The following is an 18,065-nucleotide window of genomic DNA, read 5'->3' as shown; positions in this document are numbered from 1 at the left end:
GGAAAGAAGCGTCTAGACCGGGCTACACAGTATGGTCCTTGTACTGGCATTGGCATCCTGTGGGATGAGGTGCACATTGTCAGGCCCCATTGAAGACCCACTCAACCAGAATCTCTGAGGGTGTGGCCCAAAGTCTGTGCTTGAACAGGCTTTGCAGGAATGCTATTACTGTACAAAATAAAATTTGGGAAGCACTAGTCCAGACTGATCATCTGGCCTTAATGCTGGAGCTCAGGTTATTTTGGTGGCAGAGTGGCTGGTTCTGGCACAGCGTGTGACTGTGGCTAGCAAGTCTCCCCAGTCCAGCTACTTAGCTGGTGATGTTTGGGGACAGTGGCCGAGCACGTGAGTATATACTCATTTGCGATATGTCAGGGGCCCAAGAGTGGAACATCTCTGTGCTGGTCTGTGTGGGAACTTGATCAGCAAGGACATCAAGGCAGCAGTGGAAAAGCGCCACTGGACTGTGGGAGACCACTGTCGGAGCATTGTGTCGTGAGGCAGTGACGGTAGCGTGGACTGGTCAGGCCCTCCAATTATCTGCTCACCCATCCCTTCCCACTTCACAAGCCCTAGGACTTTTCTAACAATTACAAGGGGCAGGAGTTGCGGAGGTAGAAAGTGGCATCAAGAAACAGATACTGGACTTCCTGCTAAATTGGGCAGTTGGATGCTTAGAGGATTAACTTAAATACTAAAAAAATCAGTGGCCTGATTTTTACCCTAAGCCAATGAAGCATGTCACACCGGTTATCTTTTGATAAACTTCATATTTTATTTATGTCTCTAACAGAGACTGGTTACTGGTACTTGCAACTGAGAGTTCTTACTAATGGTAACCCGAGGGCAAGGTAAGGCAGGAAGTCATCTTAAGTGCAGTGTGCAGCCCAGCTTCTTTACCCTGCCCTGAAAGACTGCAGATCCACACAGCTGAAGATGATTCCGTGAGGTTTGCTGCAAGGGAGCGTCCAGGCCAGGAAAAATAAAGATGCCCCTGGGCAGTAGGGCTTTGCTAAGGCTGCTCCCTCAGCCTGGAAAGCCGTCCTTCACCCTACACAGATGACAAGTGCTTATGCCTGTTTCAGGACTTGGTTTGGGGACCTTTTCTCAGATTTTCCAGACCTGCCCTCTGATGGTATGATCATTGCTTCCCAGGCCCCCACTGGACACTATCTGTACTTCTATCAGAGCACAGACAAGCCTTTCTGCCAGACTGTACATCCCCAAAAGGCAAAGGTTACCTTGCCTTTCTCTTTAGGTTCAGCCCCTTGCAGGGCAAATGAGATAGTTACTACCCAGGTGGAGTTTATAATCGGGCACAATTTTTATAAAGTTATCAAATAAGGAATCAAACCCTGAATGATGACCCTTAAATGCCTGATATTTTCCCAATTAAACTGCCAAGACTTTAGCATCTCATCTGCTTAAGAAACACTCCTAACTGGGAAGATCCCAATTAAATGGGGGAATCCCGCTCCGGCCCCAGGGAACACCAATCTGGTAGGGGTAACACATCTCTTGCCCTCAGGAAGTTCCCAGTATGATGGGTAAATATATTAGTCATGACACTGTTGCCTGCCATTTATAGGTTCCTTTTCATGTGGTGGGAAAGGTGACCCCTAGAAGTCCAAGGCTAAATTGTCCTACAGTTCACAGTCTAAAGGAAGAGTCCCATATCTCACTGTTAGGTATCAGAGAAGGCCCTGTGTGGCCTGGCCAGGTGCCCATCCCTTGGTGGGTGAGGCAGGTTGAGGGGGCTGGGCTGGTTAGCCCCACAGAATGGGTTTGCTATAGGAGAGGGCTCTGCTACAGGGAGTGGAGGATGGACAGACAAAAACACTTCGCCTGGCTGCTGAGGAAGCTAGACACCTACTCACACCCAACCCTGAACGTGGAGGTGGACATGTACAGAAGAAGCAAGTGCAGATCAATACTCCAGAGTGTACTTAAATGCTGAGGGGGAGCCTGGCATTTGAGGTCAGATGGAGTTAAACAGGGAATGCTTATAGGAGAAGATGAATCTTGGCTGGGAATCAGAAGAAAGAGGGCAACAGGTCTTTAGGTCAAAGGTGGTAGAGGGGTCGTTTCAGATGCCTGAGGTCTGGAATGGGGTATATTGGGGTGCACTCTGAGGAAGGAGAAGAAAATTTCTCCGAGGATGTTGGAAACATGAGGCCCCAGCATTCCCACAAACCGCGTCCATGTCCTTTGCCCCCTGCTCCCCGTTACAACACAGCACATTCCCCCTCAGGGCTTGGGACCAGCTCTTGGGAATCTACAGTCTTGGAATGAATGAGGAGAAAAATGCATGGCTTTACTCCTTCCACAGGGAGAGATGGGGCAGGCAGGGATTTAAGTCCCATGGAAATTAGGAATAATGGTGGGGGAGGGGGAATTGGGGGAGAGAAACAGAGACAGAGAGGTTTTTAGCTTGTGAAAGGAGCAGAGTATGGGGTGGGAGCGAGAATAGGGGCAAGCCTCACTGTTGTCATGGCAACACAGACACATCCAACTGTGCCGTAAACAGCCCTGTGTGTGAGCCTTTTCCTGAGACAAAGCCCCAGGACAGAAAGGAACGGGAACAGCAGAGCCCAAGTGTGAGGATCACCCCCAAAGAGCCTGCACCTGTCACAGCTGGACACTGCCCGGGGCCAGGGGTGGGGGGCGGGGGGTGGGCAGGATCCTCTGCCTTCCTTTCAGAGGTCTCCTCTCCCCTTGGAACAGACAGAGGGAAGCCCCTCAGGCAAAGTGCCTTCATCTACATAAAGGGATCAAATGGTGTAGTTTGTGCACCTGGAATGGCGGGACTGTGGGGAGCAGAAGGGTCTCCCATCAGATGGGCACAGATGGTGGCACGGCTTGGCCCACACATGTCCCATGAAGCCCAAGGCTCACCACCAGGACCAGGGGTCTGGTGAGGCACGGCCCTGCTCTGTGCTCCCTGGGATGGGGCCTGGGCTCCGGGAGGCAGATCCCTTCGGTTGGTTGGAGGACAGGTGGCCTGGGAGGGATCTCTGCCAAATGCCAGGAAGCTGAGTTTCTCCTTGCTCCCTGGTCTCTCCCTCCCCTTTTATTTTCTTCCTCCCTGTCCTCTGTTTATCTTCTTTCAGCTCTCATTTTCTTTCCTGCTCCCCTCCTCTCTCCCCGCCCACCACGCTGCTGTTCCTCTTCCGCTTCCCCTCTCTGCTTTAGTCTGCCTCTTGTTCCCTTGGTCACACTCTTCTCTCTCCCCACCTGCCTTCTCTCTATTTAAATCGATACGAAGCCAGAGGAGTAGGTGGAAAAATACTGCGCTGGGGACAGCAGGGAGGAATGCTTTAGTGTCGGGCCTTTTTCTTCCTGCCACAGTAGAAACAAAGCAGAGATCCCGGGAGGCATTATCATGGGGATACAGGTCACCCACGCACCCCACCCCAACACCGCCCCTCCTGGGCTAAGTGGCAGGAGACCAAAACTCAGGGGAGGAGAGAGGGACCACATCCAGCTCCCTCTTCTGTGTCGCCATGCTGCAGCTAACTGTGATTCTAGACTCGTGGGGATCACATGAGGGACCCCACAGAAATCCTAGGTATTCTGCATTTGTAGTTTGGCCAAAGCCAAAGCCCCGTGTAGAGAGTTGTGTACTGGTGAACATGAGAGGAGGAGGAGGCCAGGTCTCTGCTGTGGGTGCTCCCACAGTGGCAGGAAACCCCACGCCAGGCCTCTGTGCTGGAAGGCCCTACAGCTGGGCCTGGGAGGGAGGTTGTGGGTCGGTCTGAACATCTGATGGGAACAGGTTGGTTGGGAAGACTTTCTCCAGAATTGAAACTAAAGGCCAGTTATGAGGAAGGTCCTTTGATTCCCATCCTGCTAAAATAGAAATACTTCTTAAGTTGTAAGCCCACCCAGTGAGATGCGGGCTGTTACTAATGGCCCGTAAACACATTTCCTGAAGCTTACAGATCCTTATCTTTGGGGGGCAACTACCCACCAAGGAGCTCCTGCCCCCCGCCTCCCCGACACTAGAGACCTATACTAGAATATACGATAGCCAAACGGTGTCCCAGGGTGTCACCCTGCCCCCCCATAGAAACTGTTGGCCCAAGAGACTCCCCCCCCAGATGGATCCAGACTTATATCCAGAGTCAGCTTTAAGTCTCCAGGGTCCTAGAGCATGCAATAAGGGTGGCGAGGAGTGGGGCTGTCGTGCAGAGAGCCTTTCACTCCTGGGGAATCCTGGGTACCCTGGGCAGCAGGGGTGCTCCAGCATCAGTCAACAGCATCTGGGGCCTGTGTATGTGTGTGTGTGTGTGTGTGTGTGTGTGTATGTGTGTGTGTGTAAAATGACTGGATCACATAAACCACATAGAAAGAGAAAAAGAGAAGGTCAGGATAGCAAGCACAGGTAGTGAGAGCATGGGCTTGGTAAGGCCTCACAGAGCACTTAGCATCTTTCTGGTATTCACCACAGTCTGTACCTGCTGATGATAACAGTTGTGGTTGTTCTAGAATTCTCGACATTCTAGAGAAGTTTGACTTTTCAGAGCTCTTTTTCATCTATTATCTCACTTGATCCTCAAAGCAATTTCACAGGGATCACTTTCCTAACTTACAAGATAAAAGCTGAACTCAGAGAGGTTAACTGACTTGTCTAAGGTCACACAGCTGATTAGATTTGATAAAGTACTTCCCAGATGTTTCCAGTGTGCATGCATGTGTGTGTGTGTTCATTTGTGTGTGTGTGTGAGAGAGAGAAATGTCTTATTTCTCAAAAAGAGAGGGTGCATTGCTTGGTAGCTCACTGCTCTAAAACACATCAGGTCTCACATTGGTCTAATACAGCCCATGAATTTGCCTCTCAGACCTCCTGGGCCAGGGTGGAATGTGTGGACAGCTGTCCTGCAAGAGAATAAGTAAAAAACTAAAATGCTTGGGAAAAAGAACCCCCGTAAGACTTGTGAACTGCATCTCAATGTCAGTTTATTTGCTTATGAGTGCGTGCGCGTGCCCACAAGTGCGCGCGCGCACACACACACGTATCGCCTGGGTGCACTCTCCCAGGGTGTCCTGGGTGTCCTCTCCCTGCCTATTGACTTCCTGCGGCCAGGCCTGCTTGAGAACATAATCCTCGATGCAGAAGAGGGAGCAGCCCTGTTTCTGCTCTCCAGACTCTCCTCATGTGGGCCGGCTCTACACACACAATGACTCGACACCGGCAAAGAAAACACATAAACAAATGCAGAGTTATAACCCAGCTGCAGGAGCTTTACACACCATGTCAGGAGGCGGACAGCATGAGAAAAGCGCAGACCTGCCTAGGGGCTGGGTCCAGGCAGCTGTGTTTGGGGTTCAGGAACTAACTCTAAGGGTGAGCTCTAGTTGGTACGTCAGTCCCGAGGCCCCTCTACAGACAGTCTGCACTGAGCAGTCAGGGGGCTGCTTAGACCGCCCCGCCCCCAGGCTCTGACCCAGGTATCTAGGCTCCCATTAGGTCTAGGGCAGCAAGGTAAAGCCGCAGGAGACCAGATGTCGTCCCTGCCAAGGGGTAGAGAGGAGGTCCTTCCCTAGAGGGCTGGGCCAGTGACCTCCTGCGGCCAGAGCAGCAGTCAGTGGCGGCTGCGTGTCCTGGTGGGGCGAAAAGCTGCACCGAGAGCCCATCCTCAGTTCTGTCGGGGGCTCCCTCTCCGCTAGAGTAACTGGCCTTCTGAACAGGCTGCGGGAGAGGCCACTGTGTGAAGGAGGACACGTAAAGGACACAGCAGGTCATTCTGAACTCCTGGAGGCTGGGCCTCCCTGCCTTCTTCGGGCAGCTTGTCCTCCCCATGGGCTTCATTTGAGATCTTCTGGAGGTTGATTTAAATCAAGCTTTACAAAAAAATTCCTACCTTGTATCCCTTGGTTTATGTTCCCTTGGCTCCAGTTTCCTGCTTGTAATTTGGACCGCAGTGAAAAGATATAAACATCTCTGTGTTTGAAGAGCCTCTGAGGAGCCACGGTGGCTCCCTGGCCCTTCTGTGATCTGGGAAAGCACTGGGGGTGACAGACACCAGCCCCACCTCCCGCCTTGCCCAGGGCCGGGGGTGCTGGGAGAGATGGGGTCCTGCCCTGCTTGGGGAGCGCCAGGAGATAGGAGGAGGAGAGCTCCCTGCTCTCCTGCACCACAGCTGTTTCTGCAGTTTACAGCCGGGCACCTAATTTATAAGCTGTTTTTACTGCTGTTGTCAAACAGCCACAAACCAAAGAAATAAGTAGCCAGAGGAACAATGTCTCCCCTCTGCCTGGGCACTCCCAGTCTCTCTGCTGTGTCAGGGCCTCGGTCTGAAAGGCTGGGGAGCTGAGGTGCTCTGTGACAGACCCTCCAAAATGAACCCCCACTCCAGGCCCCCGTGAGGAGGGAGACTTATTCAAGGGAGCTGGTAGGAAACACATTGAAAGCTGGCTCCCTGGGTTGGACATCTCAGTGGAAAGCTCCCAGCCCCTGCAGACAAATGAGGACGAGCCCAAACCTTGCAGCCTCCTGGCTGAGCATAACTGGACTGCCCTGCAGCCCTTTTCCCCCGGTGCTGCTGGGCAGAGAAGTGCCAAAGATGATGTGTGGCAGAAGGAAGGCAGTGATGACATTGTCACCTGGGGCTCTATGCTGCCTAGGGACAGCCCAGCCATTGTTCTGCCCACCCCCAGCCCTCAGCGTCCATAAGTGACAGCACTCGATTATGGGCACTGTGCCCTCGTGGGGAATGGTGTCTTCTACAAAATGGTACCTTAGACTGCTTTGGTACCACATCTGGGCTGGGACCATAGTGAGCAGGTGACCGGTACATACAGGGATTGAACAGTGTGATTCTGGGAGGGGAAGGGGTGAGAGCACGTGAAAGAGGCAGCAGGCAGACATGAGGATGCTATGTGAGGAGGGACCACCCGGGAAGGAGCCGGGAGCACTCCAGACACTCCCGCTGGACCCTGGGGAGGAGGGCCAGGGAGCTGGCCGTGTCTGATAGCCGCTCTTCTGTGGGGGGTCAAACACAGGATGTGTTTGGTGAGATGTTGAGGCCCCAGCCGGTCTCCCCTGCAAAGAGAAGTGTCCAAGGCCTGGCCTCCTTTCCGTAATCCTGCTGGAGGAGCAGAGAAGGATAGTGTCACCCAGCTGAGTATTGAAAACTGAGGTTCCCGGCTAGAAAAGAGGACACAGCTAGCTATTCAAATCATGTAAATGTGGGTAGGTCGTGGTTACTCCATTGCTGAATGCCGCGTGCTGTGGCTCGGCGCAGCCACAGCTCTGAGTCAAGACCACCCTCCATCTACAGCCACCCAAACCACGAGCTTTCCCTAGACCTGCTGGCCTAAGCAGCTCCCCTGCCCGCATCCTTTGGCCCAGACCCAGACAGAGGTTGGATCGGAGCCCCTCCTCCTTCTCCCTCCCGCCCAGGCCAGGCTCCCTCTGCTGATGGCAGCTGCGCTGGGTTCCGCCGCTGCCCTCACCACAGTCCTTCACTCTTGACCAGCACCGTTCCCCTACCTTCCTTCCCACCTCCCACAGCCCCAGTTGCTCTACTTTCCATTCAGCAACCTGTGTGGGCCTTCTCTGAGTAAGGAGAATGAGAGACTCTGGGGAAGGAACCCAGAGGGCTACCTCATCCCTCTCCTTGAGGGGCTCACAGTAGAGCAGAAAATCCTGGCACGGTAGCAGGAGGGATGTCACAGACCATCTTGCCGGACCGCCTCATTGTGAGGAAACTGGGAATGCTTTAGCGACTTGATCAATGTCGCGTCACAGAGCAAATTGGTGGCAGAGCAAGGGCTACACCTTTGTGCTCTCTTCAGAATTATATCGTAATATGTGTGAATTTAGTATCAGACAGACCTGGGCCTGACTCCTCGTTCTGCCCTTTCCTAGTTGTGTGACCTTTGAAAAGTTATCCGAAGCGCCTGAATCTTAGTTTCTTCCTATTTAAAACGGGGGGACCAATGCCTTGCTTACAGGGTTCTCATAACTATTGGGGTGAGAGGATGCAAAGTGCAGGGCAATAGAATGAACTCAGCAGATGGTAGTGCACGGAAGGGAAGCAGTGGAAGAAGCAGAACAGTCACAGCAGCGAAGGGGACTGTGTCAGGGACTCCTTGTGTACTTTTTCCCATCAAGCCTCCAGAGTAAACACTTTTACTTTTCCAGACAGTTGAAGAAAATGAGACTCCAAGAGAGAAAGTAACCTGCCCAAGGTGAGCCAGCTAGCAGGTAGGGAGAAGCACCACTGGGGTCCAACCTGCAGTCCTGCCTGTGGCTCTCCCGGTCCCTGTGCCTCGTATACAATTCCTCTGACTCCCAACCTATGAACATTTATTCAGCCCCAGAGGTTTACGAAACACTCTGGTGATGCAGAGCAGAATAAGGTGACATCTCTGCCCTCTAAGAACGTATGGTCTGGGGAGAAAGGACATAAATATAAAAAGATAACGGAGAGTCCAAGTCAATGCCAAATAAGTCCCATGTGAATCCTAACCCTGGAGGCATCACAGTGGATTGGAGTAACCATGGAAGGCTTCACGGAGGAGGTAGGGGCTCCAGATGGGCCCCGGAGGAGGGGAACGTTCAAGATAAATGGAAAGGTGGAAAGGTGCAAATGGAATGAGCAAAGGCCCGGAGGCAGGATTCGTCTCAGCATGAAGAGGGGATATTGAGCCCTGAGTCTACCTGTCACCTGTCCACTCATTCATTCATCCCTTTGCTCAGCCATTTGTTCAGCAGATATTTCTTTTTTACTAAAATGTAGTTGATTTACGATGTTGTGTTAATTGCTGCTACATAGCAAAGAGACTCAGTTATGGCTTGTCACAGGATATTGAATGTAGTTCCCTGTGCTGTACCGTCGGACCTTGTTGTTTATGCATTCTGTATATACTAACCCCAAAGTCCCAATCCTTCCCTCCCCTCCCCCTTTCCCCTTGGCAACCACAAGTCTGTTCTCTATGTCTGTGAGTCTGTTTCTGTTTTGTAGATAGGTTCATTTGGGTCATATTTTAGATTTCTCAAATAAGTGGTATCATATGGTATTTGTCTTTCTCTTTCTGACTTACTTCACTTAGTATGATAATTTCTAGGTCCATCCATGTTGCTGCAAATAGCACTATTTCATTCTTTTTAATGGCTCAGTGATATTCCATTGTATATATGTGCCACAACTTCTTTATCCATTCATCTGTCAATGGACAGTTAGGTTGCTTCCATGTCCTGGCTATTGTAAATAGTGCTGCTATGAACATTGGGGTCCATGTATCTTTTTGAATTATAGTTTTGTCTGGATATATGCAGACTCCAATATATGCAGGAGTGGAATTGCTGGGTCATATGGCAACTCTATTTTTAGTTTTTTGAGGAATCTCCATACTGTTTCCCATTGTGGCTGCACCAGCTTACATTCCCACCAACAGCATAGGAGGGTTCCCTTTTCTCCACATCCTCTCCAGTACAACAAATATTTCTTGAGCGCCTACTGTTTGCCAAGCATTGTGCTAAACCTTGGGGGTAGAGAAATGAACAAGGTGTGGATGCTGTTCTCAAATAACCCAGTCTAGTTGGCAAGATCGACATTGCAATGTGAAAATAGTCAGGTATACGAGTTTGAGTGCTAGGCACCCAGAGGAGGGGCCCTCCATCCCTGTTTCTAGAGGAAGTAGTGTCTAAGCTGAAACATGAGGGACACAAATATAGAATGATTTAAAGAACATTCATACGCACTATTAGTATAATCAGCATTGTCAAAATAACTTACATTTATTGAGCCCTCACTAAGTACCAGGGACTAGATTGAGTACTCTACATATATTCTCTTCCAATACTCATGACATCCCTGTGAGATAGATGTGATTCATTACCCCTATTTAGAGATGAAGAAACGCAGGCTAGGAGTTTTTACAAGACTTGCCCAAAGCAACGTGGCCAGGAAGTGGCAGAGTCAGGTTTCAAACTAGGTCCGATGGGCCTTAACCTTTATGTCCCTAACCATGTACCATACTAGAGGTCAGGAAGAAGTATGCTTGGATCCCGTGGCATGCATGTTTGCACACATGTGTGCATATGTGTGTGTGCATGGGTATTGGTTGGGAAGGGTGTTTGTTTAGCCCATTGGAGGATGTTTTCCAGTCTGCCCACAGAACTCCCCAGCATCACTCTGCCTGCCCACACCTCTAAGCTCAGCTTTCCTGCTCCTGGACTGAGCTGACCCTTCAATGTAAACCTGGCGCTCCAAAAGTCCAGATCACCGAAGAGCAAAGCAGCTCTTCCTTTTTCTGAGCTTTCCCCATCCCTTCATCCCCTTCTCAAGAACTGGCCCAGGAAAAGTAGGGGATGGAGACACAGAACCACAGAGCTGACTCTGAGTTTTTGCCAGAGCAGCCCAGGTGAAGTCCCACATCTGTTGTCACCAAACTCCCCCAATTAACAAAGCAGAACTATCAGCCAGAAATAAATTTATGAAACTCATTCTCCAAAAGAGGCAGCATGGAGTCCCACCATGGGCTGTAGACCAGCTCTGCCATTAACTGCTGCAAGGTCTCAGGGTCTTCACCCACAAAATGAGGGGCTTTGTCCAGGCAAGCCTAGGCAGGAGACAGGAAGGGGGTGACATGCACTCCTGGATGATTGTCTACCTTGCTGGGAGCCCCACAAGATCTGGATGCAAAAGATGAGGGTGGGCCTAGATGAGCAGTAAGGAGATGGCATGTGATCGAAGCAGGACAAGCCTGTGTCTTTCCCTCCCAGAGACATAGGGCAGGGAGAGAGAGCAGAGCTCCTTGGTTAAATGAATCAAGTCTTAGGATGGCTCTTTCAGGCCTCCTACCCTGGGCCCGCCCTGGGCAAGCTGCACTCTGTATCCCATGCCAATGGCAGGGTGGAGCCTCAGAAAACCAGGAACAAACCATGGGTTCAGAGAATGCAGACTTGGCCCCAAAATAAAGCAACAGCAGCAGAAGGTCCTCTGGTAATGGAATTCAGGATCCTCCTTAAACTTGAAGGTGAAGCTGATTAGGCTTAGAATAATCAAATAAATAAAATCTGTTTATACTCCTACTTCACAGGAGTACTGTATTCCACTTTGAATACAATAGCCCAATAGGCTGGAAATACATAGACCTCCCAAACCAGATTATGATCATTCCGGGGAAAATGGATTCATTGTAGGTTAGAAAGAGAACTAAAGTATTTAACTACATTCCTAATATTTAAGAATGCCGGGAGAATCTGGTCCTTCCAAACCTGTGCTGCACATCATGCCAGAGATCAAAGGCAGACCAGGGGCTGACAAACAGTGGTAACAAAGGGTAGAGGTTTTTTTTTTAAAACGAAAAACAAAAACATAGGAATTGAACAGACCTTATTTGGATTTCACCAATTTTACATGCACTCGTGTGTGTGTGTGTATGCACGTTTGTATAATTCTATGCAATTTTATCACATGTGTAGATCCACATAACTAGCACCACAGTCAAGATGCGGAATTGCTTCATTCACACAGATTCTTCGTGTTGCCCTTTTTACGGTCACATCATACCCCTCTTCTCCTCTTAAACCACCCCTCCTCCTCATACCCTGGCAACAACTAATCGGTTCTCTACCTGTACAATTTTGTCATTCTGAGAATGTCATATAAACAAAATCATGCAGCATGTGACCTTTTGAAATTGGCTTTTTTCACTCAACACAATGCCCTGAAAGCCATCCACATTGTTGTGTGTATCACTAGTTCATTCCTTTCTGTTGCTGAATCATATTCTGTGATGTGGATGTACCAGATTGTCTAACCATTCACCCATTGAATGACATTTTGGCCATTTCCACTCTGGGGCTATTACAAATAAAACTGCTATGAACATTCATGTACAAGATTTTATGTGAACATAAGTTCTCATTTCTTTGGGACACATGTCTGGGCAGATGACTGCAGGATCATACGGTAAGTATATGCTTCGTTCTTAAGAAATGGCAACTGGAGCAAATAAACAGGCACATCTGGGAAGTGCAAGCACCTTCAGTGCGTGGTCAGAGGTGTCCGCAAGGCCAGGCCGGGCCAAGTTGGGAAAGGAACTGATACTTATCACCTTACAGAGACTGAGACGGCAGCTGACACAGAGGGAAATGTCCAAAAGCAATTGGAAGGAAGAGCTATCTGGACTCCAAAGCTATTCCAAGCAATCTAGAGAGAACTCAGAAACAAATTTTAAACAGCAAAGTAATACTGGCCTTCAACAAACCCCTAAACATGCTAGAAAGATGGAAGTGCCCAGAATAAATTTCAGGCCATAATCGTGTCTTGGTAAATCAGAGCCCTGCTCATAAAGAGCACAATCAGAAGATGAGAAGCTGCATCGTGGTCCAGTCCCAACCATTCTCCTGGCTCTGCCTCCCTTCAGCAGAGGGGCCTGCCAGGTGGAAGGCACCAGACCATTCAGTCCCTCCCTCCACAGACATTCGTTGAGGGCCCACTGTGTGCCCAGCACTGTGCTAGGCTTCTGATTCAACCAAAAGAAACCGGTAGGTGGTCACCATCTGGAGAGAATGTTGAGGGCTGTCCCAAGGTACCTTAAGAAAATTAGCATCTCCACCAGCTAGAACTTCTTAACAGAGGGCAGACTACAGGACATGTGGAGAAGGCAGGGAGTTGGGGGCCTTAGGGACAATGGCTAACTCTTATTGAGTACTTTGTCACCGCCAGGCGCCAGCACTGTGCCAAGCACTTGATAACACAAATAGTCCCTGGCTTATGATGGTTTGACAACGATTTTTTGACTTTACGATGGTGCAAAAGCGATACACATTCAGCAGAAACCGTTATTCAGATTTTGAATTTCGATCTTTTTCTGGGCTAGTGATAAGCAGTGTGGTACTCTCTCATGATGCTGGCTAGCGGCAGTGAGCAGCAGCTCCCAGTCAGGCACCGGATCACAAGGGTAAACTACCCGTACATTTACAACCATTCCTTAGCCAGGCAAGCATCCTGTATTTCACTTCCAGTACAGTTACAATCAATGACATGAACTATTTAACACTTGATTATAAAACAGGCTTTGTGTTAGATGATTTTCCCAACAGTAGGTTAAAGTTAAGTGTTCTGAGCACATTTAAGATAGGCTAGGCTAAGCTGCGCTGTTCGGTAGGTTATGTTAAATGCATTTTTGACTTTAGATATTTTCAACATATGATGGGTTTATGGGGCTGTAACCCCACTGTAAGTCAAGGAAGATCTGGAGTTTAATAGTGTGAGATTCATGCAATATATACTTAATGAATTTCCTACTATGTGCCCAAATGACCGAAGAAGATACTGATTTCATGAGATGGGGGGAGCAATTTGGACAAGAGAAAAAAGTGTCCTTGAATAGTCCTAGCCTGGCATGGCTGATGCTTTTCTGTTTATTCTGTGCTGGATACTAGGCCAATGATTCAGTAATTCTCCAATGGAGAGGGGTGGGGAAGTTTGATCTCCAATTTGGGAGATTGAAAAAGTGTATTCAAAATGATACTATAATTCTGTGTTTTGAAAATTAAAATTATTTTATTTTTATAATGAAATTTAGAGGAAGTAAGGCTTGATAAAACGATCTTAGCTAGTGCAGATCCACAGAAAAACGATAATTCTCAAAGAGGGCAAAGTTCTGAGGCGAGATGCTGCAGAATCTCTGAAGGTGTGTGTGCTATTTTTATGTTCATCACAAAGAGAACTTGAATAAAAAGAAAAAAAATGTATTAGTGGGTTATCATATTCACCCTGCCCCTGCCCACTTTCTCAAATAGACCCTCTTCCAATCAAAGTCAGAAAGCACGAGTTTGGACCACCAACGGGGGCCTTCGATGCCTCCTGTCCCATCTTTCTTTCACTGACACTGTCCCCTTCCTCCAAGAAGCCCTTTGAGGATGTGAAGTTGTTCCCCTTTTCTCTGAAGGTTCTACAAAGAAAAAAGTACCTCACATTTTGGAAACTAACTGGAACTGGCCCTGGCTGAAAAATCCCCTCTATTTGTGAACTTGTCAGAGGGTCCGTCTGGGTGGTAAGGGTCCTGCCGCCTCAGCATTCCCTTTGGCAAATCTGGTAGTAGGAGGACAGGAAGGCTGGGTAGTGGGAGATCATGGGGTCTCCATCCTGAAGCACCCACTAAACAGCATCTGGCAGCCCCTAGAATGTTCTAAACCTCAATCAGTGGAAAAGGAGCAAGATCAGCTTCTTCTCTTTGTCCTTAAGAAAAAAAGATACATTCCAGATAATTTCACCGTGATGAAAGAGGAAGAACCGCTGAAGTAGCAAAGGAAATAAATTAACGCCATCTCAGCTAAAATCACACACAATTAAAACCTGGATCTGAATGTACTTTTCTGTGCAAAGAGAGCATCTTGAAAATGACATGCATTAGTCATCCACTCCAGCCACCCTACTCAGTGTGTGGGGAGATCATCTCTGACACTTCAGGCGGGAAGGGAAGGAGAGGGGCTAGGTGCCCGACTTGGGGCCTCAGTTTTCTGTTCTGCCATCCAGAGTCGGAAAGTTCCACTCCTCTGTGATGGGGACGGGGGCGTCCAGGTGAGCCAGGTGCAATATCTTCCAGAGGCCTTTTCACCCATCTTCCTTTTCAGGGTGGGACTCATCCAGCAGAGACAGGGGCCTGGGGTCTGTGAAGGGATGTCGACCATTAGTCATTCCTGCAGGAGTACACAGAAGTGGCCCCAGGTGATGGGCTCTCTGCTGGGGTCCTGGCCTTCAAGGAATCCAGCATTTTAGTTACCCCCTCAGGTCCTGCCTTCAGGCAGATCAGCCTCCCTCAGCTCAGTAACAGATGGCACGAATTTACATCCTCAGCTCTCTTTTTCCCCAACTTTTCTCCTCTTTCCTCTCCTTATAATTTTTCTTCTCCCAGAAAAGAACCCCCCCAGAAAAGATGAGTTTATCGTGCCTGAAGAAAAGAAGACAGAAAAGACTTCACAAAGCCAAAGACCCCAGCGTTCCCACATACCGAGGCTGGTGACCAGTGACAGGCTGTTCTTCATCCCCCCGAGGTTAAAACAGGAAGAAATGTGGTTTGTGGCAGGAGGAGCAAAAAGGATAAAACATAAGCATGAGGTTTCTGACTGAAGATTTTAATCCCTTTGACAAGTGGCTCTCGGGGACTGTGGGATGTCTTCCACAAGAGGCAGGGGAGTTGTAGGGGGGAAAAAAAGCAAAGAACAACAAAAAAACCCAGTGAACTTCAACCAGAGGACATGGGGCTGAGGTGGGTTTGAGCTTCTTCCCAGCTGGAGACTAGTCACTGTGGAGCTCATAAGGACCAGGTGAGACCACACGCTGACCGCTCCCTACCCAGAATCAAGAGCTTAGAGTCAATTTTATTCAAGTTGCTTATCATGCAGGACAATGCCTTGGGACAGGAGAATGGACCAAGCTGACCTCTGCCTGAAGAAGCATTTCATCTAGGAATAGGACAGTGCCCAGGCCATGCCTTCCTCAGCCCCGTTTGGTTCTGTCCATTTTGAGGCTTAAGTGTCAAGACTTGGGGCCCAGGATGCTTGCCCTAGCCTGCTCAGCAGGGCTGACTAGGGTGAGGAACGCTGCCTAGAGCTGAAATTTAAGGAGGTGTCCACTCTCAGCGTCCTGCAAGTGCAAGGTCAGCACCCGAGAGCGAATGCTGCCTTAAATCTTGCTCCCTAGACAGCTAGCTTGCCGTGTTCTAGTTCTAGCTTTGCTGTTCAGCCCTCTGCCTTTGCAGTTCAATGTGTTTCTGGATGGGGAGCATATAATAGTCTTTGATGAAGCTACAATCCCAGGGGGGTCATCTGGACTCATTAGTTTTTACCGATTCACTTCTCCCTAAACCTGTGGAGGTGAGATGGAAAGGACAAAGTCAGACAGAGCTGAAATCACCCAATCAATAACACTGTTTGATCCAGGGAACAACTCAGACACCTACCCCTGTCTGAGCACTCTAGGGTAGAGACTACCACCCAAGGGACTAGGGGCTGAGAGGGGCAGGGGGATATGTGGGACGATCGTGTCCTATGCACGGAGAGCATATAAGAAGTCTGCCATGAGCAAGGTCCTTTGCTGGGCAATCTGGGAAAATAGTGATGAATGATACAGTTCCTTGGGGGAGCTAATAATTTAAGTAAGAAGGAGGGATACCCAGATAAAATAACTTTTCAAAGTGCAAATGACTGCAAATAAACATAAAGTGGCATAAACAAGACTATTTCTGCAGAAGGGAAACAGTGGAGTGATTAGAATCGGGAGTGAATGGGCGAAAGCTTCCTGGAAGGAGCTGAATTTTCTCCATGGTTTATACATAGTGTTTCTCAAAGTGTGGTCCTCAGAATCACTTAAAGAACTGGCCAAAATTGCAGTTCGGGAGCCCCACTTCAGATCCATGGGTGGGATCCTGAAAAGTGCATTTAAATCAGTTCCGCAGGTGGTTCTTTTGCACGCACAGTTTGAGTTCAGAAAGCAAAAATAGACCCAGGCGCTGACTGCTGGGACAGACCTTAGGAATGATCTCTAGAGAGCCCTGTGAGCACTAAGATCTATGCTGGAATTAATTCAAATATTGGAAGTAAGGCCATAAAGACTTCCTTCTGTGAGAGAAAATAAGAAAGAAAATATAGGGGTCAGAGACAGTGCAAAGAGAAAAGAGCAGGATTAGGATACATGGAGTCCCAGTTTCTTTGCCCTGTCAACCATTTCCGAAATAAAACATTCAGAAATGAGCAGTCTGATTGGAAAAGAAGAAAATCACAGAAGTAATGCCATATAAAAAGGCTGGATTTGAGTAAATACTTTATTCTTAACATGGGTGATACCTCGCAAGTATCTTATTTGAAGACTTTGGGAATAAATAGCCAAGGTTTGATAGAGACCACTGGTAAGAAATACATTGGACCCCACGACATAGTACACACATAAGATTTCATGAAACTGGAGCAAAAGTATTAATGAAATATGTTCTATCCTATTCTACTTCATTTTTTCAAAGTTCTTATTGTAACTCCCTAATGGGTCTCTGCCTGCAGTTCGAAAAACACTGAAGTAGATGGGAGGTGGAAGATGGGTTACAGTGAGGTGGGTCAAGGGTCAAATGAAAAGGTCCTTGAGGGTCCCTGACACTGACCTCTCAGGAAGCCTAACCATTCTCCTCTCCTGCCTTCAAGTGTCTCCTCAAAAATTTCCTCTTCCAGAAAGCCATCCCAGATCACCCTCATCCAACTTCATGTATTCGAAGCCCTCTCAAATGTTCCCTGTTGCTGATGTGCATGTAAGTAGCCCTTCAGGTGTCTTAAGAGCAATGCACTTCAGAGCTGGCCAGGTGTACCCACAAATGATGCTGCCTGGTTGGGCTGTTTTCAGATATGCCATGGGGCACAAAGCACCCGTCCCCCAGCTTCAGACCTCTGAGAGGCTCCCTCTTGCCTAAACAGGTTCTATATGGAGGGAAGGGGGAGTCTCGCTAGTCCTCTCCATGGCCCCCTCCTTCCCCCACAAGAGCATTTCTCTCAGGAATCTGTTGAATACATTAAATTAAACAGAATGGGATTTGGTTACCATGTTGCCCAGTTTACCTGTTTTATATACTTAAATTCAATTTAACAAATACAGAATGCAGGTGTATCATTTACAGTTGATTAAATACGGTGTTTACGGTGTTTATACTTATTCCTATAAAAAGTTGGGCACCGGGACCTTGGTGAGGATTGTAATTTCCATTATCACATTGTTTCTGGGCAAAAACAGATTCAACCTACAGCATTTTACCTGCAGTGCCTTTTCCAGGAACATAACCCAAGACAAATTTGAGGACTCCCTGCAGATCCACACAGCTCTGCTGTCTGCAGTGTCCTCCTGCCTTTCTGGTTCTCTGTGCTCCAGGCATGTTTGTGGATCCTGGGAGCTCCCTGATGGCGGGGGCCAGGGAAGAACCAGGTTTTGTGGGGCCCTCTTAAGAAAAAGAACAAATACAAAATTAGGTCCAATGGTGATATTTCTTTAGAACTAGAGAGATCACAACAATTTATGCAAGCCTTGGAAATTCAGATCACTTTCTTATGACACCTCTTCATT

The sequence above is a fragment of the Hippopotamus amphibius genome, chromosome 3 (genome assembly GCF_030028045.1).
Source record: "Hippopotamus amphibius kiboko isolate mHipAmp2 chromosome 3, mHipAmp2.hap2, whole genome shotgun sequence".
In the NCBI taxonomy this organism is placed as follows: Eukaryota; Metazoa; Chordata; class Mammalia; order Artiodactyla; family Hippopotamidae; genus Hippopotamus; species Hippopotamus amphibius.
This window is presented reverse-complemented; position numbering follows the sequence as displayed.